The following is a 17234-nucleotide window of genomic DNA, read 5'->3' on the forward strand; positions in this document are numbered from 1 at the left end:
AGTCCATGTCTTCCTTTTCTTTTATTATTATTGTTACACATGTGTGTGCATAGATATATAACTACAACCTGTTTGATCCCTTTGGAGTTGTGTGTATGTACATGATTCCAGTGCTGACCACTTGGTGTTGTATAGCCAATTTAGCTATCAGTTTAGCTTCATTTCTTAAACTGAGCCTGGGGTCCAGATTATTTTTGTCATAGTTCCTCAGTACAAAAATGCTGGACTACCAAGGAATACCAGCTCTGGGGAAGAGGAAACAGCCACACATCCTTGCAGAGGACCCAAGTGTAGTTCCCAGCATCCATGTCAAATAGCTTTCAACCTCCAGTAACTCCAACTCCAGGGGACCCAACACCTCTGACTTCCAAGAGCACTGCACTCACATACATATACCCCATATATACATGCATACACACATGTATATAGAGTGGTGCGGGAGAATTGTCTGTATCCTGTCAATCATGTTTTAAATAAATGCTGATTGGCCAGGCAGGAGGGATAGGTGGGAAAACCAGACAGGAAGTAGAAATGATGCAATGAGAACAGAAGTATTCTGGGAAGGAAGAAGCTGATTCCTCCCACTCCTGCCCAGATCACCAAAGCAGCAGGATGTGATCTGCCCCACTGAAAAAGGTACTGAGCCATATGGCAAACATAGATAAGAATAATGGGTTAATATAAGCTACAAGAGCTAATAAGAAGCCTGACCTAATGGGCCAATTAGCTTTATAACTTACAGAGTCCTCTGTGTGATTTTCTTTGGGGCTAAACAGCTGTGGGAACTGGGCAGGACAGAAAACCCAAACAAGCAGGCCCTCCATGTTACATATATATATATATATATATATATATATATATATATATATATATATAAGTTTAATATAGTTAAAGTCTTTTTTAAAGGAGGTGATAAGGATTGAGGAGACACATGTACACAAAAGCACCTACACTCATGCACATACATAAAACACACACACCTAGAGAAATGAAAACATATATACATATAAGTGGGGATAGAGTCCAGTAGTGATATGGCATTTACTAGTATGTATGAGAGCCTGGTTCAATTATCACCACTGAAAAATAAAAAGAATGAGATGATACCACAGAGAGAATAACTACAGGATGGTGGGGATTGCTAATTTATTCGACTATAATAATCACATATATCACATCTACATGTATATAACGTATATATCAACATGTAAAATATATGCATATGCACATGCATGTATGTCTGTGTGTGTATATATCTTATGTGGAGGTTAGGCCTTCAAAATTTGAACAGAGGCAGCAGCGCTTCCTACTCCAGCTTCAGAATCCATGCACTCACTTTCACTGCACTCTATGACTACAGGAGGGTCACAGCCCATTCCAAGTCAAGAGGAGAGGACAGACACAGTTTCCTCGTTAAACAGAAGGAGTATCAAAGAACTTGTAGCCATTCATGTAAAGCTGCCACATCAGCCATGAGAGAGGCAGCCAATACAGCATGATGAGGAGGGATGTAGGAGTTAGACAGGGGTTTGCATTCAAGTTCTGTCTTTTTTGGACAACTAATCATGCTTGATCCTATTTTCCTAGCTATGAAATGAGAAGGGAGCTTTTTTTTTTAATAATTGAGTTATCATGAGGGTTAGATGAGCTTATGCCACAATGTGCTCATTACAATGCTGGACACATAGTCAATGTCTAATAAATAATAGCTCCCTCTCCCTATCCAAATTAAATCCAAGTGCTTAATTATCATGACATCTTAAAAAAGAATTAAATTTTGAAATAATAAATGCCATAGTTACTAGGAGGCAAAGAAGTCTCTGTACACATAACAGACATGAGAAAAGATTAAAAACGAGGTTGGTGTCACTAAGCAACACTCGCCTCCAGCCTGCTATACAAAAAGACAGCAAGGAAAGAACTCATGTGCTGCTTGGCTCACACTCTAGGAACTGTGGCTCTCTCAACCTCCAGGGTCTTATGTGCTGAACTCAGAGACACCACACCGTGGGAAGTCGCCCTACCTTGAAAGGCAGAGCGAGGTGAAGGCATCATTCTGTATGGACTGGATTCTCCAAGTAATAGCAAAAATACTACAAGAGACATGAAGTGTGCTCTTCATGGAAAGCTAAAAATCGTAGAGTAAAGAAAGCCAAAATTCACATATGAGAAGAAAATAAAGCAAGCCTTGTTAGACACTAAGAATCCAAGTGTAAGGAGCATCAACATTTAGGCTGAACTACCCACAACAGCCAGAAGGAACCAGCCGAGACATTCATCAGCAGAAGAATGGGTTAAGGAGATTTCTTTCACTACAAAAAAGAACAAAGTTATGTTGTTTCCAGAAAGTGGATGCAGCTGGAGACCAAATTAAGCAAATTAGGCCAGACTCAGAAAGACACATATTAGCATGCTTTATGTTTTATATATGTATGTAAAAGCAGAAGTGAAACTGTTTAGAAAACAAAGCAAACTGCTGGGAAGAGGAGCGGTGAAGGGACAGGCAGGAGGATGGGGGAGAAGTCAGCTCAACTTAGAGCATATATTTGTGAGAAAAATTAAAAACAATAACAAGAAAACCAGGATTCCTGTCTTCCTTCATTCACCTTTTTGTTATTTACATACATTATGCAATTTAGACTTCTCATCGACTACAGAAAAGAAAAAAAAAACAGTTCAATATTGGAAGTCAATACGCCCTTCCCTCAACCTGAAGCATTTAACCACGTTCACTTCTCCTAAAGAAAGCTGCCTGTCTTAACCAGTAGGGATGCGGCACATCCTTTATCGGGCTGTCAATTTTTGGTCACCATGGAAAAAATATTTTTGTTCATCTAAGTACTTTCAGCCCATGGACACATACGGAAGAAGGATGTTAAGGATTTTAACATAGCCAAGAAATGCCAGCCACAATGTGACAGGGAAGTCAGTGCCCAAGAAAGCTGCTCGTGTGACTGGTAGAGCATGAAGCAACTTTCTTTTCCAACAACAGGCAGCAAATGACAATGCCCTGCTCAGGAAGCTGAAAGGCTTCAGCAAGGACTTACATCAAGTTTATAGAGCGTCTCACCTCTTCAAGTGTACAAGTTCTAGTCTTAAAATGCATCCCAAGTATCTGAAAGTTAAAAATCCCAAGGTAAGGAAGGTTCTGAAGTTTTAATGAGGTTTAATCATTACTGGCTATGTAGCACTGGGAACCCTAACACTTAGTTTCGTCTTTGTTTATCAGTAAAATGGAGATGGCCCTGAGTTCTAGGTCTCGAGCTCTAACCGAGATGCCATGCGTGCACTTGACAGTCCGAATGTACCTGGCATCTGGTAGGTGATGGTGTTGCACCATTATTGATACAGGTCTATAGCAACTCAACGGATTAATAAAAACTTTAACGCTTAGCTCTCTCTGTAAGGATTCTGATTTAATGGAAATAGGAGCAGCGTTAGCACTCACTTAACTCCCCACGTTAGAATCTAAGTCTCAACCGTATTCGGAAATCAAGTTAGGTAACTTTCTGCATTAAAAAGCAAAGTGGTTAAGTTGTATTCTATTTATAAATTTATAAATATTTGTAAATAAATCTTACTCTTTATTTATTCTTCTCTTGCTTATTACATTCAGACCATAGTTTCCCATCCCTCTTCTTCTCCCAGCACCCAGCCTTCCTCTCCCCATTCACAGATCCGCTTTTCCTCCTTACCCTTTTGAGAAGGGCAGGCCTCCCAGGGATATCAACAGAACATGGCATATCAAGTTATAGTCAAACTAGACACATCCCCTCATATTAAGACTGAATGAGGCAACGCAGTATGAGGAAAAGGGTCCCAAGAGCAATGCAGTATGAGGAAAAGGGTCCCAAGAGCAAACAAAATAGTTAGAGACAGCCCCTCTCCTTCTGTTAGGAACACAGGAACACCAAGCCACACAACTGTAACATATATGCAGAGGACCTAGGTCAGTCCCATGCAGGCTCCCTGACTGTTGGTTCAGTTTCTGGGAGCCCCGAGGAACCCTGCTTAGTTGATTCTGTGGACCATTTTTTTGTGGTGTCCTCGCCCCTCTGAGTCCTACAATCCTTCCTTTCCCCTTTCTGCAGGATTCTCCAAGCTCTGCCTAAAATGTTTGGCTGTGGTCTCTGTATCTGCATCCATCAGCTTCCAGATGAAGCCTCTTTGAAGATGATTACACTAGACTCTAGTCTGGTTACAGAACATGGCTGGTTCAGGTTCCATAAACCCCCTTCCTAAGAGTCATTGCTAGGGTCACCCTTGTGTATTCCTGGAAGTTTCCACTATGTGGGTGTTGGCGGAGGTTTCTGTCCTGCTTGTTCAGCAGCTATTCAGTCCCAAAGAAACTACACAGAAGTCTACATTAATTATAAACTGGCTGTCCTATTTGCTCAGGCTTCTTATTAACTAATTCTTACATCTTAAATTAGCCCATTATTCTTGTCTATGTTAGCCGCATGACTTGGTACCTTTTTTGGTGAGGCAGTCACATCTTCCTTCCTCTGTCTGAATGACAACTGCAGACTGATTCTTTCCTCTTCCCATAATTCTCATTGCCCTGCCTATACTTCCTGCCTGGCTACTTGCCAAACGGCATTTTATTAAAATGCAAGTAACAGATCTTTACAGGGTACAAGACCATTGTCATATCTTAAAAACTATTTGTGGAAAGTGCTCCCACAGCACATGGATTTCTATCTCAACCCTGGAATGCTGTCCAAATTCCAGTCGTATCTCCCAGTTTTTGATGTTGTTTTTAATCCACATCGGAATTTTGTGAGGTTGGTGTTAAATATCTCACTTCATCATTAGAAAGTGGAGCCATTGCCTATGTTCACAGACAATAGCAACAGAGATCAAGAATTCTTCTGATTCATATAGTCCAGGGTTTCTGGCTGCTTCATTTTGTTCATTCAACTTCATTTGACATATTAGTCGATGGCTTTTATGTCATTAATGCAATACAAATAGTGTGACCATCCATGATTCACAAGATATTTAATAGTCAAAATGTATACGCACATATTGTGCACACTCTCTCATGTGTGTGCATGTGCATGCATGCATGTGTGTGTGTATGTGTGTGTGTGTGTGTGTGTGTGAATTTATTAGTTGGGATGTTAGCTTCCAGTTTCTACCTTTCTTTGCTCTCTTCATAATCACTAAAGGAGAGCTGAGGCTGCTGTTTTAGAGACTCCCAATATTAAAAAGAAATATCCTTCATATCTCCAGTTCAGAGTCTTTTCACCTTGTCTTATTTTAATTAATTATATTAATCACATTAAACATCAAGGAGACACCCTAACTTTAATTAAATAGAGAAATATTGGCAAGAGACTTAATTAAATGGTAATCAGATTTAAGGCAACGTTAATAAGATGTGATTATAATGTCATAGTTCATTATCATGAAATTAAGTGTATCAAGAAGCCATTGTCTAAGCTTTCAATTTATTTTTCATCATTTATAAAGCAAAACTTGACTCAGCACCTCGGAGAATGCGAACTGAATTCTTAGAACAGTCTCATAATTACAGAAAGGCATTTGTGAACCCTGTGCTTCTGATGTGGACGAGCCAAGAGGAGATGCTGAGGTCAAGGCAGCTTGCCTGTGCTTCTGACGGGGACCAACCAAGAAGAGGTGCTTAGGTCAAGGCAGCTTCTCTCAGCTTTTTGTCCCTACACTTCGGGGTTCTGAATTCTACTACTTTTCTGTATGTCAGTACCAAGAGGGTTTTGCACCCCACTAAGACTGAGGGGTGCAAACTGCCACATAGATTCTGCACACAGGGACTTGATTCCTTTGGTGCCTGCTTTAAGCTTATTAATATCCCTCTATTTCTGAGATCATCTCATGTGTGGACTGGGGCATAAAATCACCCAAATACATAAAATATGTATATTTTGTGTGTTTGTTTTGGGACTTCGAAAAACAGTCAAAGGATAATGGCAATGACATAGTTTATAAGGGGTAAAGAACATTTGTTCTGGTCCCATGGTCAAGTCTTCAATCTATAGCTCCTATTTTCAATTTTAGACATTACTGTGGAATCCTAACAGAGTAGTTGACCACTTCAGGAAGCCAGAGATTACCAAGGCATATGCACCTTTATACAGATTCTCTCCTTCAATTCTTCAGACTCTTCAGCTTCAAGTACTGGGCCACTGTCACTAAGCACTCACCCCTGTGTGCTGTTGGTTACCATTTCCCAAGGCCTATGACGAAAAGAACCATCCTCAAATTCCTTGATCATCTTTCAAGTTCCTTTTCTGATGGTTAATATATGTGGTGCTTGCTAAGACCTGTCTTTTATTTTAATTCTCAACAAGGTCCTTTTAAAATTTTTGAATCATACCCACATATTCCTTCAGCAAAAAGGAACCCTGGATATTGCTCTCTGAACTCCCATTACATGTATTTATCCTCCTCTGTGCATACCAGAGGTTTCATGAACCCTAAGACCTGTTCATGGTATCTTAAGGATCAGTGTGGCTTAAAACCAATGAGAGATAGGGAGTATTGCTTTCCGAATCCCAGAGAAGAATTTGAGATTAAAAGAAACAGGAAAAAAAAAAAACAAGGAAAAATGGGTGAAAATAAGATGAAGAATAATTTTATATTTCAGTTTCTGGTTCTGGAAATTGACACCTGAGTGATTTGGCACCACATTGAAAGTGTAGGGGGAGAGAATTTCTGACATTATGGACGCTCCACCAAGCAGTGCTCTACTAGGATGTTCCAGGACGGATGTGGACCCTACGTGATGTACATCATATGGAATTCCTTTCTAGTTACAATCCCCAGAGATGGAAATTGGGAGGTTGTATGCATGTGTGTGGTGGAGGCCAGAGGATACAACCCAGGCTTCGGGAAGTGCTAAAAACCAATTGAGAACGGATTGCTAGCAATTCTGAATGGGACTTGGAAGTACATGGTTAACGATTTTGAGAGTAAATATAAAACAAGTGAAATCTCTTTGAGGTTTCTCTACCTCTCTAACTATCCATCCCGTAGTTCCGAATTTCTAACACGGGCTCTACTGTGTACCCTCGTTCTTCTAAGCTATCTTTACCTTCCGGGATCCAAACGTGCGGGAGACTGATATCAGTATGTATAGTTATGTCTGGGTTGTAATTTTGCAATAAGTTCAAAACCCAGGCATAAACATTTGGGCTTCTGTGTGCTTCAACATCCCATGTGAAGCATTGTATTTCCTTTTTATTCCTCAGCTCTGCTGACTAAGTTCTGAAGTATTCATCTGCTTTCCAAACTATAATTGTTAACTCAGGCATTTCTCTTGCTTCTCATCTGCAAGCTTAAAAATTTCCTCTGCAACTTTCTCCTTTTGGGAACTCATGGTCCATAAAGTTTCATCTTCTCTTTCTTATTATTCCCGTATTCGCTCTTTTTTGTCATCATTTCTTCTGTCTGTAGTGTATTTTATAATTTTATAATGTATAATATCTTAAGAACATGTTTAAAACCTTTGCTTTTCTGTCCTCTTACCTGTTCCTGACAGATGCTTTCTGCAAAAGTCATAATGTTACTATATAGATTAGTGCTATTATAAGTTCACAATCACAAAGACCAACCGCTTGTTTCCTTCTAATGACATGGTTTAGTAATTAAGAATAAAGGAAGTCACACTATAGGCAAAGGACAATCATTGTGTGGATATTAGGAAAAAAATAAAATTGAGAATTTTCAGTTGCTATATAAAACATAGGACATTCAAGTATATTTCAATTTGGTAAACAGTAAGTTTTGACGTATAAAAATACAAAATATGACATTTATACTTGGATGAAAATATTCACTGTTTGCTCAACATTAAGTTAAAAAGCCTTGTCTGTTGATCTGAACAATCACCTTGGTTAAAAGGTAGAAAACTGGGCTAGAGAAATGCAGAATGTTTGTTTCCCTACAATACCAAGGGCCTGGACTCTTGTCTCCCTGAAATACCATTGGTCAGGACTCTTGTCTCCCTACAATACCGAGGGCCTGGACTCTTGTGCCACTTGTAGTTTTTCTGCTTACCACGTGGTAACAAGGTAGATGTCTGCACGGGATGTGGAAGAGGTACCACGGGACAGGGCAGGAGGAGTAGGAAGTAGCCTGCTGCCTTGGCGTTACTCTACTGAATTCTCAGACTCCATTAGGATTACGGTAGCTGGTAAAACCCCAGAAAATACTTTAAAAGGATAAAGAGAAGCCAGGTGGTGGTGGTGCATGTCTTTAATCCCAGCACTTGGGAGGCAGAGACAGGCGTATCTCTGGGAGTTCAAGGCTATCCTGGTCTACAGAGCAAGTTCCAGGACAGTGTGTTATCTCAGGACTTCATATTACCACACAGGCTTGGGGTGCTTTTATATCAGGAAGCCTAAGTCACCCTCCAATGGACACAGATGAAGATGCTTTTTAGACGAGCTTGGGTACCATGAGCAGAAACAGGTACGTGTACGGTTGTTTTTCTTATGGGACAGAGGTGATTTCTTGGGATATTTTCTGATTCTGTACAAAGGAAAAATCACTATGAGTTAAAAGGAGATCTGGATTTCAGCATTTCTTCCTGTCATGATTTTTCCTGTGTGGTCATCTCAGGGTGGCGAGACTGGCCTAAAAGGGCAAGGTTTGTGTTAATTTTGCTTTAGGCAAAATTATTCTTCTTCAGCTCCCTGGTAGCTTTGCAGCACGGCTATTGTGACTTGGTCGAAGCGGGCAACACCAAAGCTGTTGTGAAACAATTCTTCATTTGCAGAAAGATCTGCTGTGGTTTGTGTGAACGTCCCTATTAGGGGACTGCACAGTCCACTTTGTGAACCGGCCATGAAACTCTCCTGCGCTTCCCTTCCTGTATCACAGCTGGAGGTCCACCAAAAGGCTCCTCTTGGTTGTTCTTTCGCCCTGTTTTGCAGAGCAGAGCAACCTGGTAACACAAAGGAAGACGCAGCTGTGGTGGTGAGAGTGGCGGAGGCAGGGGTCAGAGGAGCCCCAATGGCAACAAAAGGCACAGTGACATCAACAGCAGTGAGCGCTGAGACAGTAAAGCTGCAGCCAGGGAGTGTGGTAGTGACAGCAGCAGTGGCGATGGTAGAGATGGTGGCAATGGTAAGTCTGAAGATAGATCACAGAACCCTTCAACTGACTGTCAGGAGCAGAGCTTGCTGGGTCACTCTGGTGGAAGGGCAGTAACACCAGAGCGAAGACAGAAGTACAGATGCTTCTCATAGGGCTTCAGGCCAGGCTAAGGATTCTGTCAGGAACAAGACTCAGGTTATTCACAGTGCATACTGACATGGAGTCAGACTACACCCTACACATGTCCTGATGCTTAAGGAAGGCTACAAGTAAAAGTTATTGATTAATTTGTTGGGCAGAGGAAATTTCAAATTAACATAGTATCCCACCTATGTCATGGTTACTATTGACTAATTTTTAGGCAGATTTACAGTGAGAAAAGAAAGAAAGAAAGAAAGAAAGAAGGAAAGAAAGGAAGGAAGGAAGGAAGGAAGGAAGGAAGGAAGGAAGGAAGGAAGGAAGGAAGAAAAAGACAGATTTTTAAATGCGAAGCTTGGGAGCATGAGCATAGAAAAAACAGATAAGGCACCTCAGAACAAAGGTCTGAAATACTAAAGCAAACACACACTTTGCCCTGGGACAATAGCCAAGATGATCTGAGAGAATGGTGATTCCCATGTGAAAGACGTTCATTTGAGAAGATAGGACATCCTGGATGCCTTGCTGAAACAGGCCCACGAGGGAAGTGTCTTCAGCAGTTCATCCATGCTGCCCCTTGAAGGTCACCACAGTCATGGTACAAGAGGGCCTGGCTGTTCCTTGAATGGACAGCAGAACTTGGCTTCTTCCCAGTGATGCTGGTTTTGAAGGTTGCAGAGTCCCGGAGGGACAGCAACATTGCGGTTTGGGTCAAGCCTCTGGGTAAAGTCTCTGAGACAGGCAGTGTGCAGCAGGCGTGGATTCTCTCGGTGGAGATCCAGACAGAGCCATGTGGGAAGCTGTAAATGCAGTGCTTAAGTTGCAGTGAAGACCCCTGGATGTTGGAAGATCTAGCCATGTGGGATGACTGCCAAGGATGGGGATCAAAGGAGATGCTCCTCCATGATGGACTAAGATACCCTGAAACCACAAACTCAGATAAATCTCCTCTCTCTTAGACGGCTCTGTCACAATCCTGAAAAAAGTAACTGGGAGGATGCCAGGCACCAGCACTAGAAATACCCATGAGTCCTCTCTGGATAAAGCAAAAGAGCCCCACCCATCTGATTGGTGGCAAAATCGCCGCATTAATCCCTACAGCTCTGATGGTCAAGAACAGTTTAGAGACTTAAGGCTGACTGGGAGGCATCAGGAGACCATCAATATGTAGCCTTGGTTAAGGGCGTCCGGACTGGTTTGTAATTGTCAACTTAACCCACGGTGTTAATTGTGCTGGAACTCTTGACTCCCAGCTGCCAAACAGTTCTAACCAGACCTCAGGGTGTGCGCATTCTTCCTTGCTCAGTTCTCCATAATTTCTCCATCTTTCCTGCCTCAATCTGGTTGGCTAAAGTTTTGTGTTGGACTAATTATTTGACATCCAGCTTGAGCGTCAGTGAAAACTGTCACATTTCTCTTGTCTTCTGACACTGAAACCTCTGAGGGAAAAGCTAAACCAGTACTTCCATGGGTCTCACAAAGACCTTTCCTAATTTTGGGTGAGAGTCTCCAAGAATTTAGTACTTCTTGGGGAACAGGCCTGATATTGTTCAGATTATTTGTATCACAGAAGAGTCTTGCTGTGGCCCGTGCCTGCAATCCTAGCACCTAGGAGCCTGGGGCAGGAGGTTGTGAGTTTGAGGACAATTTGGCCCATAGTTCTAGGACAACCCAGAAAACGAGAAGGAATGAGGGGGAGAATTTAGAATGGAGAGGAACACGTGATAGCATCACCTTGATTCTCTGCGTCTTGAACTGATGAGAGTTGATGAAGTACAGAGAACAGGGGTTCCTAGGGCTGGAGCTGCATGTGTGAACATGTACTGTTAAGACAAAATGTATGTGTGGTTTTAGTAAAATGAGTAAATACATAGGATTATTAACTTTCTGATACACCAGCACTATGTTAGAAAATTTCCTGGGAAAATTGTCACTGCCACTAATAGATATGAATTAGAAACTGACAATAAAATCGTGGGCCCATTGAAGACAATGTTACCATCTGAAGCAAAAACGGTAATTCTGTACCCTAAAGGCATCAATTATGTCATCATTAGCATAAATAATACATTTATTTATTATAGTACAATATAACTAATACATAATTATATATGGATAAATCTAACACATTTTTTTCTTTTGTTGTTTAAAATAGGGCTTTGCTCCATCGCCCAGGCTGAACTTTACACTCAGGGTCCTCTAGCCTGTGCCTCCTGAACACCATGATACAGAGACATAGCTTATTTCCTGAAATTATAGAAATGAGTCACATCTCATATAGAAAAAAATGATCTTAATAGAAAAGTTAAGAAAATGTTGGCGATTGCAGAGATGGTTTAGCAGTTAAAGACACTTAACTGCTCTTGCATGGGATCCATGTTTGGTTTCCAGAAAACATACTATGGCTAACAGCCACTGGTATGATACAGAAGATTCAAAATCTCTACTGGCCTCTGCAGGCACTGGATGTATGTGGTACATGGACATACTTTCAGTCAAAACACCCATTCACATAAAATAAAATGAAATAAACCTTTAAAAAGAAAAGGTTGAATAAGAAGAAGAATTTTTGGAAGTCGTGCTTAGAAATAAAATAATCTTTTGAAATAATAATAATCACTGTGATTTTGATGTCTGAATGTCTAGAAGCATTTGTGGAGCAAAGAATAAGAACCCACAGTAGAAATGAAAGCATATTATTGAGAACACTATAAGGGTCATTATTTCCAATATGACAAAGGATAAGTGTTTAATAAGCCAGTCAGAGCGCATTAATTCATACCCTGCATCAAAATCATTTTATATCTGAGACTATTAAGGAGTTAAATAAAAACATAAGGTCATAAGAAATAACAGGAAGGTCTGGAGAGATGGCCCAGCAGTTAAAAGCCCTTCCAGAGTTCCTGGGTTCAATTCCCAGCATCGAATGGCAGCTCATACTGTCTGTAACTCCAGTTCCAGGGGATCCAACACTCTCACCCAGACATAAATGCAGGCAAAAACACCAATGCACATAATATGAAAATAACCAATAGTTCTGATAACTAATAGTTATTTACTCGCTGTCATATGTTCATCAGAGAATATATAAAGCTGTGTGACTGAGAAAGATGAAGTCAAGAGGACTTTCAGAAATGAGACACAGCAAATGATTTGGAAAATTCTTTTGGGCTTGAGGTTTCTGAGATGACAGAGGCTGGGGAGCACCAGGGATCCTTTCCCACACATGCATATAAATCATTTTGACTAACTCTAACGCAACTGTATGGAAAACGCTGAACTTCCTGAAACTTTGAGGCTGCCAGAGAAGGTTCACAGGGAAAAGAGCTGTAGGTTTAGGTGATTTCAGCTCCCAGGACTTAGCTGCCCGTCTCACAGTACCAGGATCAGCAGTGGTCGTGAGTGGTTACAAGGAAGAGCTGTTAACGATAATGTATTTTATTTTATTATTATTTCAGGCCATCCTGGTGCCAGGGAGTACTCAGAAATAACTAATTCTCCTATCCTTTATAAACCTGTGCGCTTCTCTGTATAACATGGTCAGTTTCTAAATTCTCTAATCTAAGCACTTAATTTTTAGTTTTCTAGAATTTAATATTGACAACAAATGGGAGAAAAGGGGGGAAAGAGGGAGCTGATCAGAGGTGTTAGGTTTTGAAATCTCTGGAAGCCTCTTCAGCCAGAGTGCAAAGGGACAGAGCCCTGGGGGCAGGGCCAACACTACTTACCACCTCCCTGCTCAAGAATAGCACCAGCAATCCTGAGTGTCTCTTGGTGTCCGGGGTCAGTGTCTTTGCTCACTCTGGTTTCTGGAAGTCAGTGGTACACTCTTTGTAACCGTAAATCATATTTTTTTTTTAAAAAAGAAGTAATATAAAGAAATATTAAGGTTTTTGAGACAGAGAGGTCTATGAAGATATATTGATATGGGATTCCCCTCTGTATGCTGTAAATGTGCTTTTGTTCATGAATAAAGTTGCCTTGGTCCTATAGCAGGGCAGAATAGAGCTAGGCAGGAAAACTAAGCTGAATGCTGGGAGAAAGTAAGTGGAGTCTAAGAGAAGCCAGGTAGCTGCAGCAGGAGACAGATGCTGGATGCCCACGGCCACTACCACATAGCTATACACAGATTAAGAGAAATGGGTTGTTTAAGATGTAAGAGCTAGCTAGAAATACGCTTAAGCTATTGGCTAAACAGTATTGCAATCAATATAGTTTCTGTGTGATTATTTTGGGTCTGGGTGGCCAGGAAACAAGCAAGCAGTCTCTGAGTATAGTATATGACACAATAAGCACTAAGTATACAATTTGCTTTTAATATTCATTGATTTAGTGTGTGTCCACATGTGTAGATGTGTGCACACCATGCTAGTATGTGTTGTTCAGAGGACAGCCTGTAGGAGTCAGTGGTTCTAGATATCAAATCAGGCTATGGGGTTTGGCAGCCCCTGCCTCTCCTGCTGAGTCACCTAGACAGCCCAACAGCCACCAACACTAAAGGAAAGCAGACATTTCAGTTCCTTAGCAAGAAAGACTTTTTTTAAGCTGACTTTTTTCTTTTGAAGCTGATGACAAAAGAGGAGAAAATTAAGAAACGTAGTAAAGTAAAAATGCTGTTTTATCATGTGAAAAGCTTCCTTTAAGCAACATATACACGCACGTGCATAGAAATTACATTCATCAGCTTCACCAGAGGAAATACAAATAGACTAAAATGCATTAACGGAATTTACATGCCTCAAGGCCCTAGAAAGTCCAGATTAAGAAGAAAATGGGAAACTTTTCTATTTCTAATGTAACTAATGTTCCTGACGAAATTAGTAAAAAGGAAGGAGTTATCCGCAAGCATCATTTATCACCATCAAAACTGATTTAATTCTAAGAGATGCTACTTACAAATTTGAAAACACAGTGTTTTTCAAGCACCTCAGTCATATCTGTTGCAGGAACTAATCATAAAAGCGATCTTGTGAAATACACACAAACTTGTTTGAGGCGGTTTCTGGTCAACCTCTTAGATGACCTCGCTAGTACTGGGATGGAGCTCTGCCTATTGAGAGATTTATATCTATTCCTTGAAAAGTTTCCTTGTATTTTTACAGGGTTCAGTAAAGATCAGTTTCCTAAGTAATCACAAAATGGGATTCCTTTCGGGTTTCTTCATGCCTGGGGCTAAATGAGACACCAACATGATTACTGTGTTTAGAAAATTTTGGCAACATACTACTGAAAGGAAGGAGACACCACATCAAGTTTTTGCAGTTGAGCCATCATAGAACGTGTGCCCCCACCACTGCTCCAGTGAACTTCCTCAGCACCGGACAGAGTGAAGAGGACATAAGTAGACCACTGCCCTACAGTGACCAGCTGTCCTCTGGAGCCTGCCCACTTTGGCACTTGAGACTTTTTGAGAAAACTTGATTTTTTTTCTTCCCTTTCTTCTGTGAGTTAGCTTTGATTTGAGTTAGTCTTTGTTGCCTTGATCATTCTACGGCTTGACAGAATTTATTTTTTTTTATTTTATGCAGCATAAATGCTTGATTAGAAGACCACCTTTGTGCTTCATTCACACAAGCAAAGACAAGGCAAATTTGATGTGAAATGTTTGGCAGGGAAGTAAAAACAGACCAAGAATCCACCAGAGGAGGAAAGCAGTAGCCAGACATGGTGGGACACACATGTAATCCCAGCATTCAGGAGGCTGAAGTTTCGGACTAGCCTGGGCTACATACGGAGACCTGGCACCAAACAATGCCGCCACCTTACCATTTGAAAAAAGATTCAGCTTTCGTGGTTACTTTTGTATATTTCCATGGAAGGGGCACATGCAGAAGAACGGGATCTGAGTGTGATGAGGTCTTCCAGGAAACAGGAAGGTTTAAACGACCAAGGACGCACCCAGAGGATGCCACGTACCACACTGTCTGTGAAAACCTTTCTCTTCAACAGCGCAGGCAATCATATACCCAGAGAAAAGCACTCAGCTGGTTGTGCACTTTTGACATAATATTTCAAAGCTGATTATTCCCCTCAAATGGAAACAAAATCTTTGACATTTTAACATAGGTTCTGAATTTATGTGTCTAGTCTACAAATTAGCAAATGAACCATTCCTTTTACGGATTTTATGATTCCATTCCCCTCAAAAACATCAACTTATTTGGCTATGATGATGTCCAGAGGGCCAGCTGACCTCGCCTGGGACCTCTACAATGACACATGTACTGAGCGGAGTTATCTGTTAGTAGATGAGCGACTGTCATTGCTCATTGGCGTGTACATAAAATTTAAGTAGGAACAGCACAACAGATTTGGTGTTAAGATTAAAAGCCTTAAATGGACAGAATGTACCAAGGGATTGTAAGGCAATAAAGTTCTCACTCCTTAATAGCTGCTGTATCTACTATAAACTTCATAGTTGTGGTACCTACTGTAAATGTAATAGTTGATATATCTATTCTAAGTTGCTGAAATGCAGTCCTGAAAGCTGTCTAGCTTCTCTTTTGACTCAAGGCAGGGAGCCATGCTACATGGAGCAAGTCCTGAAATGATAAAAAGGTGTACCTCAAATAAAACCAGCAGTTTTGTGACTTAGCTCAGTGGTTCGGGGTAGAATGTGTCCTTGAAAAATAGGTCCGGTAAGGAGAGTTCTGTCTCCAGGGACGCCTACAGGTGAGTAGCCTTAATGAATATCTGTTAGTATCGCTCTGTTCCTGTATTTCTTTACTTTCTCCTTGGAAAATGTCACAGCCTGACTGGATTCCGATACTGGTACCCACCTCCGCCTCTCCTATTTCAAGGTTTAGTCCTCCACCCTTTCCCACGCACTCCAAGTGTGGCTCATTTTTCTGGATAATATAGATTTTTCTGTGACTTGTAACATGTTTCCTTACCAATTTCATCTCTCTCCACATTATGTTTTTAAGGAGTCATGTTTGGTTTAATTCTGGTGTATCTGCTTTCATTGAAGAAATGTCTGGCACATAACTGGCACCTAATAACAGTTTACTGAAACCAATGAAGAGCAGAATGCTAATCTTTAACGTGAGAGCAGACAGATGCTGTTTCTAAGAAGCACACACAGCCCTTTCTTTGCATTAATAAGAAGGGTGACATTAAAACGTTCTGTGGAAGCTTCCTTTTTCCTGTATGTCAAACCCTTCCATAAGGCAAAAGTACGGACTAGTAGCCTAAAAAAATCTGAAGACAGTTACCCAAAGAGACTGTGTCAACAGGTAGTAATAATAGTAATAGTGATATCTGTGTTCTCTCTCTCTCTCTCTCTCTCTCTCTCTCTCTCTCTCTCTCTCTCTCTCTCTCTGTTTATGTGTGTGTGAGAGAGGGGGGAGAAAGAGAGATCAGGTAAAAATGATCAAAAAAGAAATATAAAAATAAAATCTCATGGCTAGAAACATTTTAGGAGTAACATCTTTCGATGAAAACATTCAAAACTATTTGTAATGAGAAAGCCAGCCATGTGGTGTAATACAGGAACTTCTGAAAGCTGTAAGTGCTCTGAATGACACATTTCTTAAATATGTTAACCGGCAGCTTTAGAAAGTAAATCAATGCTCAATTCTCTTGGTTATATATTTTTGCAGAGGTAAAACACATAGCAAGAAGATCTGCTTTTACATTTAAAAGTTCCCTGATTTAAGACATAGTACTAGGGAAAAGATTGTGGTAAGTGGAGCTTGGGGACAAGGTTCAGATGACACTGAGAGCTGCCCAGAGAAGCAACTGAAACCCACCTGTTCCCGGGAGACCACACAAGCATGGGGTGCATTTGAATAGCTTTATGGTTATTTTGTGTGGTGATATTTTTCAAAGTCTGGGAAATAACTATGCAACCATTACAGCATTTACTTATACAAAAATTACCAGAACAATACATTTTATTAATCGCTGTATACGCTGGATGTCAAGTTCTTCATCCCTCCAAGAATGATGGGGTTTTATTGTTACTGTTAATTATCTGAAACACAATTTCACTATGTAACTTAGGCTGGCCTTGA

This window comes from Myodes glareolus, chromosome 5 (assembly GCF_982192425.1).
Source record: "Myodes glareolus chromosome 5, mMyoGla1.1, whole genome shotgun sequence".
Classification (NCBI taxonomy): Eukaryota; Metazoa; Chordata; class Mammalia; order Rodentia; family Cricetidae; genus Myodes; species Myodes glareolus.